Raw genomic sequence first — 19,956 nt, 5'->3', positions numbered from 1 at the left:
TATGCGTGCTAAGTCGCTTCAGTGGTGTCCGACTCTTCACGACCCCATGGACTGTAGCCCTCCAGACTCTTGTCTCCTTGGGGTTCTACAGGCAAGAATACTGGAGTGGGTGCCATTCCCTTCCTGCACAGCCAATTCACTTTGCTGTACAGCAGAAACTAACAGTGTTATGCAGCTACACTCCAATAAAAATTTAAAATAAAATAAAATTAGCAAGACGCATATTGTGGGTATTCTTTGATTCTGAGGGACTTTTAAGCATGAGAGGATACTCAGCAAGTTGCAAATCTTTAGCAGAAATAGTCATAAATTATGATGAGATAGATGCAAGCTTGGTTTGAAAAAAAAAGGCAACAGAATGTGTTTTATGTATTGACATTTTTATTAGCAAAATATAACTAAAGGAACAAAATTGACAGGGATAAAATTTTCCAACCAGCAGTGGTACAATTATAGCTTGGAGATCTTGTCAAACATCAGGAGACCATTAAGAAGCAATCCCAGTCATCACACACCAAAGAAAACAAATTCACAAAAAAATACCTTGTCAGGGTAAATTCCTTTCTGCTCCAGATACCAAGCATCTAACAATTTTCTCCCCAGGAGAGGTAATAAAGTGAATATATTATAATAATAATAATAATTGCTATGGTTGTAAATTATTTCAGCTTTTTCCCAATTTCCAAATTTCCAGTTTTCCACAAGAAATCATAGGAGAGGACACAAAGAAGTCCAGTCAGGATTGATTGTTGCCTTTTCTGCTTCTCTTCTTCATGAGAATGCTTCTTTGGGGAGGGAGGGCAGAAAAGAACTGCCTCCATTATTTCTGCCTACATTCTGTGGCTTATCTCAATCCACCCTCTCCCCATGGCAGTGTGTGTGTGTGTGTGTGTGTGTGCACGTGTACAGATATTCTTACAAGGGTAAGAATGGGAAGGTTTTTTATTATTACCTGGCCTTCTTGGGTTTCTTTTATGGTTCCATATTCTTAGGGTTGAAAAATGGAGAAATTTTATTATTAAGGCAATAGGAGCAATATTAAGAGAGAGAGTGAAGATAGCTGAGCATCACCAAGTCAAAGATCAAGAGGAAACTCAGAGGACCACTTAAGGGTCAGAGACGGGGATCAAGTCTGATAGGGGCAGAAGCCAAAGGCATCCATTGCACTTCCAAGGCGATCCAGTCACCTTGCCTTGGGCTGTCAACTTTTACATGTTCTTGTCTTAACCTCATCTTCTCCTCTAGTGTTAGGATTCAATCGCTCTAGTCTGCTTCTAAAACATATCCTACTTATTTCCACCCAGAATCTTCCCTTTGGCAGATTTGTTCTTTCTGGACCAGGAATAAGTTCTTCTTGCATTTTACCTCTCAGCCTTCACTTAGACTTCAGAAGGCTGTGCACCTTCTGCCATTCAGATCTCACCCAGTGTCAGCTCTGTGATGGGACTTCACTTCTGTCCGAGATGGATTTATTTACAGAGACTGGATTTATCTTCCAACATGGAACAAAATAGTAACAATAAATTAGAGAATAGAAATATATATTTTAAACTGTTTTAAATAAGCTGGACACCAGGCAACAAAGGACAGAGATTCTTGAGAGACAGAAAACAAATGAACTGTACTCTCTGCATCCACAGCTTACTGACTAGAGAGGTTCCAGACCACAGTGCAGAGAGGAGGAACCTAGGAAGAACCAGCAAATACCCTAAGTTGAGGAGATAAGGAGAGAGTTGTATTCAGGAGAGAATACAACTGGCCCACAAAGCCAAGTTTCAGAGAAGAGGTCTGCAGAGGCTCCCCCTCAGTATTATCACAGTGCTGATTAGCACACGCAAGTGAAGAGATGAGCTGAGCTTGAGAGAAACCATCAGCAAGTATTAAAGAGATGGGTAAACTGAAGCTCAGCAAAAATTCAATATGTTTGTGCTTTGAACAGTATTATTAAGAAAATGAAGACAATTAACTGGACTGGATTTGCAAAACACAAATCTAACAAGAGACTTGTATCCAGACTATACAAAACAAAAGCCTAAAAAAAAATTCTCTGAAACAATGTGAAGGTAAGCAACTGAATCAAAAAAAAAAAATGCTTTCTGTAAGCATTTTATTAAAGAAAACATATGAATGACCAATAAATACAAGATCAACATTGCAGTAGGGAAATGTGAATTAGAAATGCAATGTAATACCATTCCACACCTACTAGAATGGCTCTAGTGAGAAAAAAAAAAAAGACATACAATAAAAATATTGGCAAGGATAGGGAGAAACAGGAATCCTCATACATTCCTTGTAAGAAATACAGCTACATTGGAAAGCCATTTGGCGATTTCTCCAAACATTAAATATAAATCTCTGCTATGACTCAGCAATTCCATTCAAGTATCTATTCAAGAAACGTGAAAACATACATCCACACAAAGACTTACACAGGTGTGATCTTAGCAGTTATGGACAGGAAAATAGCTTAGTCATTTCTTGGAGCAGGGAACAAGGATTAACAACAGCAAATGGCCAAGAAGAATCCTGGCCGTTTGAAAGATGAAAGATGAAAATATTCTACAATTGATTTATGAAAATGGTTTTACAACTTGGCATATTTACTAAAAATAATTGAGTTATACACTAGAAAAGGGGAACTACATAACATATTAAAAATATATATTAGAGGGAACAATATCATTACTCACACAGGACCAAGTGGAGTGTCTCTTCCTACACTCTTCACCACTGAGCCACTAAATACATATGAAAGGACATCGTATCCTCAGAGAGGTCTGTCCTAATCATTCAGGCTAAAGAAGCTACTTGATCATTCTCTATCAATCCGCTGATTTTAATTCCCTGCTTAGTATCTCCTTACACCTGACGTTTTGACATTACCTGATCATTGTGTGTCTTTCACTTTTAGAATCAAGATTCCATGTGCGTAGAACGTTCTCTGTCTTGTTCATCACTGTATCCTCAGAACAGTATCTGGAACCTTCTACAGTTCTGTAAATATTTTGCTGAATGGGTAAAGGAAGAGGAACAAAGCATTAGGAAAAAGTAAGGACTGGGAGCAGAAAGTGGGAAGGAAGAGGAAAAGGTATGTTTTTAATGAACCAAACTGAAGATAGGATGGGAGTGTGCCTTGCCAGAGAGGAAGAGGGCTGGCAGGAAAGTCCTCCGGAAATCTCACCTAGTAAACACGGATCTTTGAATCTGTCTGACCGTTTTTATAGCTGCCTTTATGATGCTTTGGCAAAGAGAACTTGAGTACTGCTTTCCTGCAGCAGTACCAATTCTGACAATGGGGTTCCGAACTGCAAAGCCCAGGTCTCTACAGACCTGCTCCCCGCTGCAAGAAAGCCTACCTGCACACTTTTTCGCATCTGGCACCTGCCTTTTCTTTGCTTCGAAAGAGCAATGATTTCATTGCACCACAGCTTCAACAACCACCATCTAGGAAATTTTTATCTGCATGGGATACAGGTGCTGTGGTGATAAACACAACATGAATAAAATTAAAATATTGCAAAGTGAATTAAGTCACAAGTAAATCTCTCAAGGGTTTATACAAATCTCATAAATAAGCAGTAGTTGAACAGAGGGCTGGGATTAATATATTTAAATTAATCTCAAACAGATACAACTCAGACTGTGTATAGGTAAGATAGTTCTGGATGACCTACTGTCAGAAAAGTGGAAAGAGGCAGGATGGGAGCAATTGCAGGGGTCAGTTGCTGTTGTTGCTGCAAATCTTAAAGACTATTTGATTTTTTTTCCTGTTTTATTGAGATGTAATTGACATAAACTGTATAGTTTTTAAGGTTGCAGCTTAATGATTTGACTGACATATACGGATACTTTGTGAAATGATTACCACAGAAAGTTTAGTTGACATGCGTCATCTCATATGGATTAAAAAAAGAAATAAAGAAAAATAAATGATTTTTCCCTTGTGATGAGAACTCTTCGTATTTATTCTCTTAACAACTTTCCAATATATCATGTGTCACTTTAAAAATTTATTAATTAAAAAATGAGATACTATTGTACCAAATAATAAAAGAAAATCTCAAAGCATGTGAGTATTCTAAGTTCTTTGATATATGTCTCCCCAGTGTTCAGGCGCTCAGTCATTTTATACTCATAAAGACTGTTATAATCACATTGACATGCATGGTGAGCATTATTAAATTTTTAGAATTTAATAGACAAAAAGTAGGAGTTTCTAAAAATTCACGTTTTTGAGATCTAGCGAAGACAAACAATCTTACATGTCCATTCACCAGCTGATGTCTTGTTTTGGCTGTACCAGGTCTTGGTTGCGGCATGGGGAACATGGGATCTTAGTTCCACGACCAGGATGGAACCTGGGCCTCCTGTATTGGGAGCACAGAGTCGTAATCACTGGACCACCAGGGAAATCCTATCAATTGACGACTTTTTCTGTGAACTGTCTGTTCCACTCTTTTGACTACTGGGTTTTTCATGTACTACTCATTGACCAAAAAAAGTCTTTTTGCATGTTAAGATGAATGGCTTGTTTGCCAGTTTTCAGCAGGTACTTTTTTTAGCTTACATTTTCATACTTGAAGGGCTTACCTAGTGGCTCAGATGGCAAACAATTTGCCTGCAATGCAGGAGACCAGGTTCGATCCCTGGGTTGGAAAGATCCCCTGGAGAAGGGCATGGCAACCCACTCCAGTGTTCCTGCCTGGAGAATTCCATGGACAGAGGAGCCCACGGGTTCGCAAAGAGTCGGACATGACTGAGAAACTGACATACTTTTCATACTTGAAAACATTTTTATGAGACCAAAACCTTTTTGGGGGTAGTTTCTTCACTTATGTGAAGTGCTGTTTTGAGAGAGTAAATGAACATGCACTTCAAAACCAAAAGAAGCAGGAACAACTAAGCAGCCGGTTTCTGATGGTGTTCAAGTGGTATTATTCGGAAAAGGACTCTGGCTCGGTGCAAAGAGTGCTCTCAGGACATGTGACTCTAATGAATGCAGGACAACATAGGCAAACTCAGAGTCACTGGGCCCAGTTACTGGAGTGAACCTTCCCAGCCAAACCACGAGGATTCAGAAACTAGAATAATGGTAATAACTCACTAATGCTGATTGAGCCTTCATTAAATTCCAGGCAGTAATCCAAGAGATTTACATGCGTTATCTCATCAGTATGGAAAGGACTGGAGCTCTGAGTCTGTACTCCAAGTACAGAGCTCCACAACTGATGTACCTGGGAAAGTGCTGGAAGGGGTCAGGATGGGGTCAAGTCATGGTGTGTGACTTTTAAATAAAAGCACAAACTATTGATCATTCTCTGTGAGACAAAAATAATAATCTTTCAAACATTGCAATCAAAATAAGGCATTATTTGTATTTTTCCAAGATACCCCTTTCCAAAAAAAACAACCCACATTTTTGGAAGACATTGCCATGAAATAGATGGAGGTTGATGCAGTTCTGAGGTGTGTTGTCCTCTTCCATGTACGTTTGTTTTCTTCTTTGGGATTTGTTTCCTCCTTCACAAATCATAAACGTCACAGCCCCCTGCTTTGTGGACCCAGAGTGAAGCAGAATGATGCTCCCTGGCCTCTTTCTGGTCAATGAATAGTACATGAAGACCCTGACAGGCAAAAGGTACTGCCAGTGGTGCCACAGATTTTCTGTGGATAATTAATAAGTTCAAGGTCACACTTAACACAGTGATGAAAAGATGAGGAACTGGGGAGAACGTACTTCTCTCTGTGAGTGTGTGCAGAGAGTCCAGGCAGCTCCTGGAGATGCCAGCAGGACCAGCCCCTCATATGGGCCAAGACTCGGGGCATCCCTGTATCCCTCCGCACACCAGCTCCTCTATGGCATACCGAGGTGTCCTGCTCCTTCTCCTAAAGCCCCTGCCTCCTCTCTGCCCTCGCTTTCCCATCTCTGACCTTGGGGTTCACCACGGCCCCATTTGTCCACCTTGGGCCATGAGTCCAACAGCCGCTTAGCCCTTGCCGCTCTGTCTCCGGCTCCCCGAGGGCCCTGCTGGTGGGCCAGGTCCTGTCCACTGTCAGGGGATAAGGGTGCAGTTGGTTATTCTAGCCACACATTTGCACTTCAGCAGGTGGGTTCAGAAGGTGGAACCTGGCAGCTCACCTCTGTGGAGAAGGGACAACCTCTGCCTGATGACCACACGTTCAAAGGGGGCCATACCCTCTCCTTGGGCGTCTCACAGCCAATAGAGAGCTGAGGGGGCAGAGGGTATGTCGTGGCCCTGACATGTGCCACCCAGAGCTGCCAACAGAGATGGACTCTGAGTGGCGGGACGCCTCCTGCTCCCCTTTCAGCTGGAGAACAAGACTGTCTGGAAGGGTGGACTCAGAGGAAAAGCCTCACACCTCTTCACACAGCCCTCCCGAGGCTTGAGGGCTCCAGGGCCTGCTGGAATTGAGGGTCATGGCTCGTATTAGCATTACTCAAGTTTTTAAACTAGAAAGCAATATACAGGTATTAATCTTTAGAAAATATTGCTACTATAGACAATGGCTTTAACACATAAATTATCAATGCCTTACATTAACATATATAACTATCATATTAATTATAATCACTAAATTTAGCACATTAATTAATAAAATGATTATATAATAATGACATGGTTGTTCATGTGATTTTAATGATTAAATTATTTCATAGTATATAATTTTATTATATAATTGATAGTATGCAATACACACTATTACATAATTAATTAATGCATTTGACATAATTAGTTACCCATCTATATGATAAATCAGTGCATATTATTACAAAAATATCCACTTCTATAAACACAGATGCAGCTACAGGACATATAGATTTTCTCTAAAATGATGCCTACCTCATGTAACTTCTTTTAAAGTCTTTATTGAATTTGTTTCAATATTTCTTTCTGTTTCATGTTTTAGTGTTTTGGCCCTGAGTGTATGGGATCTTAGCTTCCTGACCAGGGATTGCACCCACATCAACCGCATTGGAAGGTGAAGTCTTAACCACTGGACCGCCAGGGAAAAGAGTCTCATGTAGCATTTCAATGAAGTACATGGTGTAAACCTGCTTTTGCTAGAACTCTTTGCCCACACGTGATTCGATTCCTTGACCTACTTGATTGATCACACTGCAGAAATGTTAGACGAGTTGACTGACTTGACTCCTAAAAATCAAATGAGGCTGTCACATTGTTCAGCGGGGGGCCGGCTTCCAGGAGCGGCAGTGTTCCGACGCCTGGGGACAGCCGCTTTCAGATGGCTGTGGGGCTGGGCCGCCCGACCCGTGTGTGACTCTGCAGGGACCGCAGCCCCTGGCTGGCCTTGCTTCAGGCGACCAGCTGACCCTCTCTGCCACAGTCACGCAGCACAAATCGCACGCAGATTGTGAAACCTAGTTAATATTTAAAACATTTTCATGCTAGATAAAAGGGGATTCAAGTTGCCACCAATTAGTAGGAAAAGACTAATTATTATACAGACCTATGATCTTTTATAAGTAGAAACATTAAAGGAATCTAAGAGCAATCACTTTCCATGAAAGAGCAGATGGCCTGAATTAGACCTTAAAATATAGTGTGTGTCTCTGTACAGAGATAGACACACATCATGAAACAGCAAGCTTTCAAAGGGCTATTGGAAGGTGGGTGACAGATAATCAGAAAAGAGAATTCTGTTGTATCTGGTACTGTCTATGGAAATTTATCTAGAAAAAACAAAAAAACACTCTCTACTGTTGCAGCGGCTTCCCCGGGTGCTGAACAGTAGAGAATCTGCCTACCAATGCAGGAGACCCGAGTTTGATCTCCAGGTCGGGAAGATCCCTGGAGAAGGAAATGGTAACCCGCTCAATATTCTTGCTGGGAAATCCTAAGGACAGAGGAGCCCTGCAGGCTATAGTCCACGGGGTCACAAAGAGTCAGACATGACTTAGTGACTAAACAACAATTGTTCCAGATTTCTAATGATTTGCAACACACTGAAATTCTCATATTTCAACAAAATTCATAGTTTAGGCAACAATTACTGAATTCCTACTATGGGCCAGGGTCTCAAATAATACAATAAACAGACTGCAGGGCTTGTTCTTAAAGAACTCACACCCTAGGGGAAGAAGACAGTTGAACACATTGAACGCGAGCAGATGTCCTTTCAGCCTGATTTCTCTCTGGTCACACCACCGCCTCCGAAACTCCTGGGAAGAAGTGATTTGTTTCATATCAGCTCCTGTGTTTGCCCCTCAGCCCGTCACGGCCCTCCCCAGGCATCCTAGCTGGGCTGAAGGCCACTGTTGCCTTGGCTACTGATCATCTCTTGAACCCCAGGACGGGCTCCACATGCAGCCACAGACGCCCGGCACAGGCTCGCACCGGTCAGCGCGGACCTTGGTCAACAGCCTGCGAGTCACCGCCACACAGAAAGGTCTCGGGTCCTTTGACTGCCTGGGCCTCACCTCTTCACATCGTGGGATTTCATCGACTCTGCTCCACATTTGGGCAGCAACTAAAGGAACTGGCCAGTGAGAAACATGGCAGACCAAGTGTGATGCTTCCCAAAGACCAGAGGAACGTTTTGCACAGAGTTCCAACCTTCACAGCCTCCCACGCGTTTCCCCAAGAAAGAAACCAGAAGGACATGCACATCCTTCCTGAAAGTGAGGTCACACCAAGTGGGGGTGGAGATGTTGTGGGGAGAGGTGCCTCCCTCCAAGGGAGCTGGATGCTGAGCCATCACTTGAGGCAGATCTCTGAGTCTCCAGGCCAGTGTCAAGTGGGAAGTTCCCCCCATCCTTTCAGGTCTTCTGAGGGAAACCACTGGCCTAAGCACACACACGTGCATATGCACACACATTCACATGCACACATGTGCACATGTAAACACACATACACATGCGCATGTGTGCACACCTCTGACTCTACCCTCAGATCCTAAAGATGGTGTCAATACCTGTTTTCCCAGCATGAACCCCAACACTGGTTCAGTGAGGGGAGTAGGTAAGTCTTCCAAACAAAGCAGGAACGAGTGACAACCTCCACAGGACCTTGGCCTTTGGGGAGGGAACCCAACTGAACTGTTTTCAAAATAGATTCCTATATTGAATGACATAAGGTTTTTTTTTTTTTTTTTTTCAAATGTGGCTTGCAAATTAGTTAGGAGCATTTTGTTTGACATTTATTCCACAATCTCAGGAGCCACAGAATACTTAACAAACAGATTTAGAATTTGGGGACCAAGGGTTTGGGGTAATAAAGAGTCTTTTCATTGAGTGTAAAATAATCTCTAGGTAAAGTGTGCTGAAATGATTGAATGCGGCGAGTGATAGAGAAACTCTTGCAAACCTGACGATCTTTTCTCAACTCAGCAAAAGACCTGGTGTCCTAACACATATCCAGCAGCTACTAATGTGTCGTTATAAGATAACAACTGAGGTTGATCGTTTCATCAGGCATGAATTTCTGTGTGTGGAGGCAGCTGCATTTGTGTGATGGAGCCAGTATCACCCGTAACACAGTGAAGGCGCTACTTGGTTGGGAGATGGGTGTGGCTGGACTGACTCCTTGAACCACACATTCGTTTACTGAGCTTTTACTCGGCGTTACTCTTCCACTAATTTGGCTTTTCTCCATGAGAGCATCCCAGTCTCTCTCTCTCGTCCAAGCCTGTTAACTCTTTTCTCCATGAGAGCATCCCAGTCTCTCTCTCTCGTCCAAGCCTGTTAACTCTCCCCTCAGTGGGTAGGTGGCAGATGCTGTGTGTGAGGGGGTCCATTCAGGACGTCCCAGCTGTGAGCACAGGTCTCTCCCAGTCAGAGGGCAACTCCTCCACTTTCCTTTCATTTTCTTCTCTATTTTCATTCCTTTAGAGAATTTTGTCCAGTTACCTCTTTTTGCTCCTGACCTTCTGTGATGAATCCATTGACTGCACATCTCAGCTTTAAGACAATCAGTGGGATTTGTTCATCCAAATTTTTTGGTTTAAACAAAAAAGAAAAGAAAATGAAGGAAAGTTCCATCAGAAGTGGAAAAGAAGATGAGACCCCAAGCTCATAACCATTCCAGTTCAATACAGGCTTGGTCAGTGACCTGGGAAGGGACATTCTAGCAGTGAAAAGTATTTTTAGGCCACTTGAAATAAAAGCCACAGACAAAATCTCATAGAAACAGGAAAAGTAGAGTTTTGATTCTTGAATACACTGTGGCTCTTGAAATATGAGTAAAATTACTTCCTGAAAGAGCTCAAAAAAGGTATTAACCATTCCCTTTTCAGTCATGATATTGAACAGGGTCCCCAGAGCCCCCCTACAGCTGGTCCCACTAGCTTGAATGATCTAAGCCAGCATAAATCCTGGCACACTTCCACCATGTTAAGTGGCCAGTGCTTGGCACTGAAGCTTAAACATCCTGCAACCGGAGGTAGAATTGAAGGCGTCATTGACTTGCTGGTGCTCCTCCATTCCTCCTTCCTCATTCTCTTTCTTCCGTGCTTTCTGTTTCATTGCATGTTGCAGGTTTTCCCTGCAATCTTCACAACTCTAATTATCTTGGGCTCAAAAGTTACAGAAACCAGGATCCTGAGTGTAGGTCAAAAAATAGTTGAAAAAGTCCAAGAAAGGCTCTTCAAGGAAAGCGGTGAGTCCAAGTTAACTTTGATCTCACCAGACTGTCTCTTCACCCTTGAGAGAAGAAAGAGGATACCCTGAATGACAAATACGAACCATGTGCCATCCTTCGATATGACAAAGTCAACTTTAGACAGATCAAGTTGAAGTAGTCTGTGAATATGTAGAGCATCAGTTCATTTGTCTCGCCTTTGGATTAGCATTCATGATGTACCTTCTGTGTGATTGGAGAAGGGAACGGCTACCCACTCCAGTGTTCTGGAGATTCCCATGGACAGAGGAGCCTGGCGGGCTACAGTCCATGGGGTTGCAAAGAATTGGACATGACTGAGTGACTTTCACTTTCACTTCCTGTGTGATGATCACTGTATTTATGGGGCTACATGAGAGAAAGAAGCTGTGTGTCACTACATACCTTCTAAGTATTTTAGTCATGGTAACAAGTTATGGACTAAAATAACATTACACCGTAGCATATTAATGCCCCCATAGAAGTATGAGTGAAGCTCTTGAGCATTTTTTAGGAGAAAACGGTAGGCTCTAACTACAGGAATGTGAAGTCTTCCAGAAGGAATGGATTTTCCCCCAGAAGATATTTCAAGAATTATTAAGGACTCAATAAGAGTTTGTTTCAAAGCCATGGAAATACTGCCTATAAAGCCCATAAAGAGGTGAGGTTTGGGTGTATGTGGGAAACATTCAGTCACCTCACTGAGATAGTTCATGTATAGAGTAATGATGAGAAGGACACAGATTCTGTCCATGGAGCATTCGAGGCTGATACCACAAATGAGGAATTAAAAAAAAATGTTTAATACAGTGTTCAAAGTGCTATATTAGAGATATTCACAAAGGGTACAGAACAGTGGGTCAGAAAAAGCCATAAAGACCGATCATGAAAAATACACATGATTTTTACCAACCCAGAAGTGATTACAGGCATAGCAAGAGTTTATACAAAGATTGAGAGCTGGGAAACACACATCCTGTTGAGCAAATCACAGGTTTTGTTGTCCAGAGCACTGAGGACAGGAGACTGCCAGGAGGGCCCAGATGCCTGGGAGCCTGGGAAATCAGGTCAAGGTCAGACTGGGAAGGACCTTTAACGCCAAAAACAAAGAGAACCTGAATTTATTTACTAGACAACAAAGCCTTCTAAGCAAGGAAAAGAAAGAATCACAAAAAAATTCACAAGCAAATACCTTTCTTCTTCAGCCAAAATGAAACACAGAACCTTCTTTTACTACCCTGATGGCTCAGATGGTAAAGAATCCACCTGCAATGTGGGAGATCTGGGTTTGATCCCTGAGTGGGAAAGGTCCCCTGGAGAAAGGAATGGCAACCCACTCCAGTATTCTTGCCTGGAAAACCCCACGAATGGAGGAGACTGGTGAGCTACAGTCCATGGGGTCACAGAGTTGGACGTGACTCAGTGACTTTGCTTTCACTTTCTTCACTTTCATGGTGACTGCAGCCATGAAATTAAAAGATGCTTGCTCCTTGGAATGAAAGCTAAGACAAACATAGATAGCATATTAAAAAGCAGAGACATCACTTTGCCAATAAAAGTCCATGTAGTCAAAACGATGGTTTTCCCAGTAGTCATGTGCAGATATGAGAGTGGACCACAAAGAAGGCTGAGCACCAAACGATCGATGCTTTCCAACTGTGGTGCTGGGGAAGACTCTTGAGACTCCCTTGGACTGCAAGGAGATCAAACTGGTCAATCCTAAAGGAAATGAATCCTGGATATTCACTGTAAGGACTGATCCTGAAGCTGAAGCTCCAATACTTTGGCCACCTGATGCGAAGAGCTGACTGATTGGAAAAGACCCTATTGCTGGGAAAGATTGAAAGCAGGAGGAGAAGGGGAGCAACAGAGGATGGATAGAACCACCAACTCAATGGACACGACTTTGAACAAATTCCGGGAGATAATGGAGGACATAGGAGCCTGGCATGCTGCATGGGGCTGTAAAGAATGGGACAAGACTTAGCAACTGAAAAACAAGATAACCACAAATAGACAAAAAATGAATCTCAGTAATTTGGTTTATAAAGTAACTTTGAAGTTTTTGATCATAATCAAGTACAGGATCTTAGAGTTTTAAGATCCACAAGGGCATGGATGTCTGTGTTTGTATATCATCAGGCCTCAGCAATTTAATGGATATTTGTGGGGAAAGTGAGGAATATATCTGATAAGTAAATGAAACAATGAAAATGACCCCAAAATAATTCTAATATTTACGAAAGGTGGAACAACTGTGGGGAAGATCAGTGCTCTTCTGGATGGACAGCCTCTGAATGCAAAGATAGCATGGCATGGTCTTCTAGAGAAGGAGGGGGCAGCAGTTCTACAAGCTGCTTCTCCCTCTGGGGAGCTCAGTAACTAGCAATACTATTAATAAAAGGAAAACATCCGGAAGTCAGAGAAAAACAATAGATGCTATTCCTAGTGAATACACGTCTTGAGGACTTTAAACAAGTCTACGCATCTTCACTAGCTTCCCTGGTGGCTCAGACGGTAAAGAATCCACCTGCAATGCAGGAGACCCAGGTTTGGGAAGATTGGGAAGATCCGCTGGAGAAGGAAAGGGCAACCCACTCCGGTACTCTTGCCTGGAGAATTCCATGGACAGAGGAGCCTGGCGAGCTACAGTCCAAGGGGTCACAAAGAGTCAGACATAACTGAATGACCAACACTTTCACAACACTCTCACACAGCAAGTAGGTGAGAGTGATGTTGTAACTGACGAAAATAAGAACACTGAATGTATTCATCTGGGTTCCCTGATAGGAAGGGCGCTAGAAGAGATAACCCAAACGCTCCACAGCAGAATATATACAGAGTAGCTAATGAATACCTTCAGCAGAAGCAATATGTAAATACACATAATTCTTGCAAAGAACAATGTAGGATCTCCTATTCTCTGCTTAAACATATCAGTGACCTCTGTGAAGCTAGGACGACCTACTCGGTGTCTTAGCACAATGACCTAGGAGGCTCATAGGCACGTGATGCGTGAATGACACACGCAGATGAATGAATTTATACAGATGCATCTTCTGGGGTCTGCAACCATACCTGCCTCCAGGGATGAAGGTGTTGCAGTTCACCTGACCACCTGCTCCCGTCACCTGGGGAGCCTCAGGAGGCTGTCCTTTCTTGGAACCCATCTTACATGTCACCATTAGGACAGTGATTTGGTGGGTTTTTTTTTAATTTTTCCATTATGATTTTTTTTCTTTTTTACTGTTTGTGGTTTGCCAGGATGCCCGTAAAAACAAGAGCCACGTAGTTTTGGGGGGAGTCAGCAAGAGTGACAGGGCTGACTGCACCAGCCCCTCCCTGAGCACTCCACCAGGGCCGTGTGTTGTGTGGGCCACACCTTAAGGCTGCTCCGCGATGGGCTCCACCCCAGCATGTGGACTGCTGGCTGGGGCGACAGGCCAAAGCCGCCCTCGGTGCGAGGAGGTGAGCCTGTGTCCACGCTGCTTCTGGATGAGGTCACGGAGGCGATGCTGATCAACACTGTGCTGGCTCTCACCCCACTGGGTAAAGCCACAAGGCGGCCCTGGGCCCAGTGGTTCGAACACCTGAGAGGGCCCAGCGGTCTGCACACTTAAGAACTAATGTCATGCTGGTAAACCCTGCCCTTTGGTATCGGAAGCATGGTCCAACTCTCGAGGCCGCTCTGCCTCCGGCCTTTCCCCTGCTGAGAAAGCAAAGCCGGCTTGGGTCCTGCACGTCCTGGTGGCCAATCCACTGTGTGCCATGAGCGCTCTCTAACCTGAAACTTTCCTCTTACTATTTCCAGGACAGAATCATTTCATCTGCAATAATTTTCCATTGGAGGCTGGGGAGAAGAGGCTGCTGGAGCTTTACCTGCTGTTCCAACCAGGCACGGTCGAGAGAGACCATTTTTCTTTGTGTTTGAAACCAACAGGAGGACGAAAAGGCCCCATAAATACAGCCAATCAGGAGTATTTTATATCTCTCGCTGCAATGAGAAAACCCACCTGTAACAAAATAGAAGAGGGATGCAAGGAAAGCGGGAGAGGAAAAAAAAGAAGATGAAAAGGAAGAAAGATTTAGGGAAAAAAGGCAGCAAGTTTCATCCTTCATGTTGAAATGCTCCCGTGGTTTATAGCAAAATAGTGCTTTCGAGTGTCAGGGCTATTAGTCAGGGGTTAAATGTCGCTCCGATCACAGCCGTCATGAACAGGGAAGTGCGTGCATGTGTGTGTGTGTTTGTGTGTCTGTGTGTGTGTGTGCACAGACTGGAATGCTGCTTTTCTGTGCATTTCAAACGGAGCCAGGCTGGCCAGGAGATGCCCTGACACTCTGTCGCTCCGATTACAGCCATCATGAACAGGGAAGTGTGTGCGTGTGTTTGTGTGTGTGTGTGTGCGTGTGTGTATGTGCACAGACCAGAATGCTGCTTTCTTATGCATTTCAAACGGAGCCAGACTGGCCAGGAGACGGCCTGCCGCACGATTTTTAAATTATCTCCGTGCGCGCTCTGCTTGTTTTGGAAACGCTCTAAATAAAAATAATGGACTGTCTTTTAATAAGTCTCATTGTGAGGATTCCACATATCAAACCACGCCGAGCAGCTTGGAGGCAAACATCGGGCGTGTGTGATCTCGCTGGAAGAGAGACAAATGGGGCTGCGGGCAGCTCCATCCAGGGGCCGCTGACAGGGGAACGGCATCCGCCAACCGGCACATCTGTCAGGACGCGGGGTATTGGCACCTGTCACGCAATTTCAGCCATGACTTTTAATAAAGCCGCCTTCCCTTAGGTAAAATTGGAACTTGACTGTAATATTAGCTGCAAGCCCATCTTGTTTTCCCCTTCAGGGCGCTTTTGTACGTGAGGCGCTTCAAATGGATCTCAAAGCTGAAGTATGGTGTTTACCAGCACCTCCCCTGTGCCCCAGAACTCAGGGTTTGAAAACGATGTCGCATCGAGTTTTTTCCTTCCTTTCTTTCTTTTGCAAAATGTCTGCTTTGGCCAAGGGATGCTGGTTTCCCTATTTATTTTCATATCACTCTCCCTCCTCCCGCCTCCATCTCCTTCGCCAACCCTCTCTGGGCTGTTATTTGAGTGAATTTAGCCCGGGGACGTATGTATATCATAAAAACCGGGTTGGGATTTGTTGGCTGTCAGTCAATAAATCAGTCAGAGTTTAATTACCAAGCAAGTGATGGGCTGCGGTGACAGGCACCAGCACTGGTGGAGAGCCTTTCTTTGGGAGCAATCGCTATGAAAAACCCTAAAAATGAGGTTACTCTGTGAGTGTGTGTGTGTGTGTATGTGGAGAGAGAGAGGAGACAGACAGACACACAGACAGAAGTCTAAGAGGCAAGGTAGTGAAGCAAAAACTTAAGAGTATATAAACCAAAATGAAATGAAAAGAAAGCACTCTGTAATTGCAATCAACCCTGCAAACTTTGTGTTCTAAAACAGTCAAAGTATTAGGAGTCATTTTAATACAGTGTTCTTCAGGAAAAGCTTTCCGTGTTGTGCCGGAAACATTGCTAGTTGAGTGTTACATGATTTCTGTGCTAACACATGCTAATTTTACTTCTTAGTGCAGTTCACAGACATGTTTTCTTTGTGATCTGTTGAATTTTAAAACTCCTTCAAACAGAAAATCTCAAATTCCACCCCCTCCACAATAAATCAGAAAATAATGTCTTAAATGCTGATTCACAAAGTGGAAGTCAACTGGGTTTTCTCCTTTTTTTAACACTGGTCTTATTTAACATCCCCTAATTAACAATTTGTTCCTCTCCTTCACCTTTCACCCCAATTGTAGGCTGGGTGACCCTGAAACACAGACTCCAGATTGTTTTTATTCTTTTTTTTTTCCCAAAGGCAATTCACACTCAACCTGGATTTTATTTTTGACAAGTTCTAAGAAACGCCATTTTATATTTGTCATGTGTCACGAGACTGTACGTGGAGACACCGTGGGATGCTATGACTGAAAAAATATCTATTTTTTTCTAACTGTTCACCAGCGGTATGTCTGCAACCCTTTGGCCAGTTTTGGGAAGTGTAGGAACCTGTGAGTATAGGTAATATATCCAAGACTCAGAGGAAGAACTCCTTGACTGGGAGCAGGGGAGGAAGGGAGAAGTCAAGCCGTCCCAGCAACCCAGGGCGGCAGAGGAGGCCTGGCACATGGGGTTCCCCTCCAGAATTTACTTTACATTGGATTTTCCCAAGCTGGCCTGGATCTTATCCTCCTTCCTCGAATTCTTTTAGAATTATATCATTAGAAGGATGCGGCAATCATCAACCAAAGACAACAGGCTGGGATTCTGATAAGCTTATCACTAAGATTGAAGACAAAAGGCCAGGCAGGACCAACCGGGAAGCTATGAAAAAAATCATACACGCAACCAAAGCAAAATCAGCAGGCTTCTGGCTTTTGCCCATTCTTCTTTGTGAAGAAAATGTCTGGCAGTGTGCCTAAAATCTTAGCAGCAACAGCAGCCACTCCAGCTTAAATTGCTATTCTAAAAGACAAAACCAAAAAAGCCAAACAAAACAAAAACCTGTACCACCTGGCCAGCAAGTGGCCTGTGGCCGGAGCTCTGGAGACTTAAAAGCTAGAGCCCGACACCCCTGCCCCCACCTGCTCTGTGTTGAGTGCCTCCCAGGCCTCGGTTTACCTGGCAAGCGGCTCAAGTGCCAGCCCTCTCGGGGCTCAATAAATTTCTCTATGGTTCCAGTCTAGGTAGCGAGTGATCAATTTCAATAACCTTAAGAATGAGCAGGCTTTGTTTAAATGTCTGTTAAAACAAAGTTTATGGCTGCGTCAGGGTTGTATCAGATAGCTCGCCGTGTTCACATAGCCCATAAAACAAGTCACCAGGCTCCCCGAATATGTTGGGTTAAGAGAACCAGAATCTTTCCCAGTCCTGCTCCTTGTTTTGAATGTCTCACCCCATTTTAAACAACCTTTAAGTTCCCAACTTAATAGGCCATTTTAACCAGAAAAAGTAGAGTCAGAAGAAATAATAGTGGTATTGTCTAAGAGCAGAAAGGAAGATGTAACATCATAAAGTAGAAAAAAATAAACCAAATGCTGTTTTAAATGAGCCGGAAGGAGCTTCAATCCATACGGTCTGACATTTTGCAGTGTCAAAAAGCTGCCTGTGTTTTTGCCCCGACAGGATCCTTACCTGCTGCAAAACAGTATTTAAAGCTAAGTCATGGAAAGCTAAAGCATGCAAACCCTATTAAGACAAGTCTAAATATGTCCTCAACAGTGAAAAGACGGGCTGATCCTCATTTAATCCCACCATTTCTGTTGAGTGCTATTTCCTTACAGTCTTCAAGTAAAAGAGAAAAACACTGAAATAGTTATTAAAGTGTATAGCTTTCCTCTGGTTCCAAGCAATCAATATTGCACAGAGATGTGGGATGGTGACTTTCTGAGCAACCTCTCATGGCTGTGATTGTTAACATCACCACTGCATTTCAGAACAGAGTAAAAATTAAACTCCATCTTGATGGTATCCCATTTTTAAAGGTCTCCAGGAAGGAGACTTTCACAAATAGAAGAGTATTCTATTATCATGCTCTGAAATTCTTCACCACTTTCATTCCAAAGTGCGGCTCCAGAAGCTCATTTCCTCTTAAAATCTTTTAAGAGAAAGAGGAAAGACCTCACTTACGTGCCATACGTCTAATTTTTACAGAACCGATCACCAAGGCAGGATCAGAGAATTCGGAGACTCATCCCTGAATTGTCAATGCTTCTGCACAGACATGATGCCAATCATCTCTGCCCACATTGTCAAGGACAGCTCACTGGGTCAATTTGAGCACAGAGGTGGCCAGGAAAGCCGCTGGGCCACATCCCTGATGGTTGCTGCTCCTCGGTCGCCTGGCGCCCCTGGGCTCGTGGTCTTTCCCTCACATGCAGAGCCACTCCCTCAAGCATGAGAGCTACACGTTTTGACTCCAGATCTCCTTCTGCTTTAGGAAATACAGTTCTGAACAAGCAAGGCAAGGCCCCTGCTTCAGATGGGCTCGCATCCTCATGGGGATAGACTGAAAACAAGCAAACACGTAAGCAAGAAAAACATCAGATGGCGGTGAGTGCTCTGCAGAAAATTAACACGTGTGGGGAGAGAAAGCTCCTGGGGTGTTCTGGTCAGGAGAGATCTCTCTGAAGAGGTGACATTTCAGAGAAGGACTTAGATGAGTGAAGGTCGAGGCAAGCACATTCCCGGCAAAGGCAGCAGCTTGGAGTGTGGGGACTTGAAATAAAGGCTGGAGTAATGAACAAGGGTGACGTGACCAGAGGTGAGGACAGGTGGGTGGGAGGAAGACCACGTGGGCTCTTGGCCCCGTGGGGACCCTGGGCAGCAGTACATCTTCCAGGTCTAATGGGAAGCTGGGGGAGGGTTTCAGGATGGAGACTGTGCGGCTTGATTTAGCTGAACTATAAAAGGATCATTCTAATATCTATTTAAGTGACCAAAAGTCGAAACAGGGAGGCCAGAGAGGAAGAGGACCCGTGGCGAAAGAGGGCTGGGTGGATAGCAGTGTACAGTGAGAAGGGTAGGGACATAGCACGTACCTGGAAGCAGCATCAGCAGGAACAGCTGAGGGACTGCACAGCGCTGGGACATGGAGGAGCCTCAGCTCAGGGTGACCCGGCTGCATCATGGGGCAAAGAGCACCAACATCCTGACAGTTTAGAAGTTCTTAGAGCAACTCCACCTTCAAGTTCCACATCCACAGCAAGTCAGCAGCAAGTCAGTCTCCAGGCTGATGGAGACTCTCCACTTGGAAGCTGGCTGACAGCTGAATTAGGGCTACGAGAATTCAGAGACTCGTTCCTGAGTTAGACATGACACCAGTCATCTCTGCCCACAGCTCATGGTCAAGGATGGGTCACTGAGTCAAGGGGATGGAGAAGTGGAACTAGTCTCTATGGGAAAGAAAGAGGGAAACAGCTGACACCAAGCATTGGAGGTGTCAAGGACAACCCCCAGCACTCTGGTTCTAGGGAAGGACTCTCTCCTGCTTCATAGACGGTGCTGCCGTTCTCGGCTGTGGGAAACTGCTGATGGGCACCCTTTGCTGTGCTTATAGACATTCATCACCCACCTCACCAGGGCATGTTCCTTCCTCTCCAGACCACAGCTGCCCTAGCTTGTCCTCTGGACCCAGACTGGCAAATATAACCCATACTCGGTGACATTACGACTGAGTGAATGAACCAAGAATAAGAATAAATCATTAAGCCATTTGGTTGACTTCCCAAGGGTGGCAAACAATTGCGCTTTCATGC

The sequence above is a fragment of the Bos mutus genome, chromosome 24 (assembly GCF_027580195.1).
Source record: "Bos mutus isolate GX-2022 chromosome 24, NWIPB_WYAK_1.1, whole genome shotgun sequence".
Classification (NCBI taxonomy): domain Eukaryota; kingdom Metazoa; phylum Chordata; class Mammalia; order Artiodactyla; family Bovidae; genus Bos; species Bos mutus.
The sequence above is the reverse complement of the archived record's forward strand: the minus strand, read 5'-3'. Positions refer to the sequence as shown.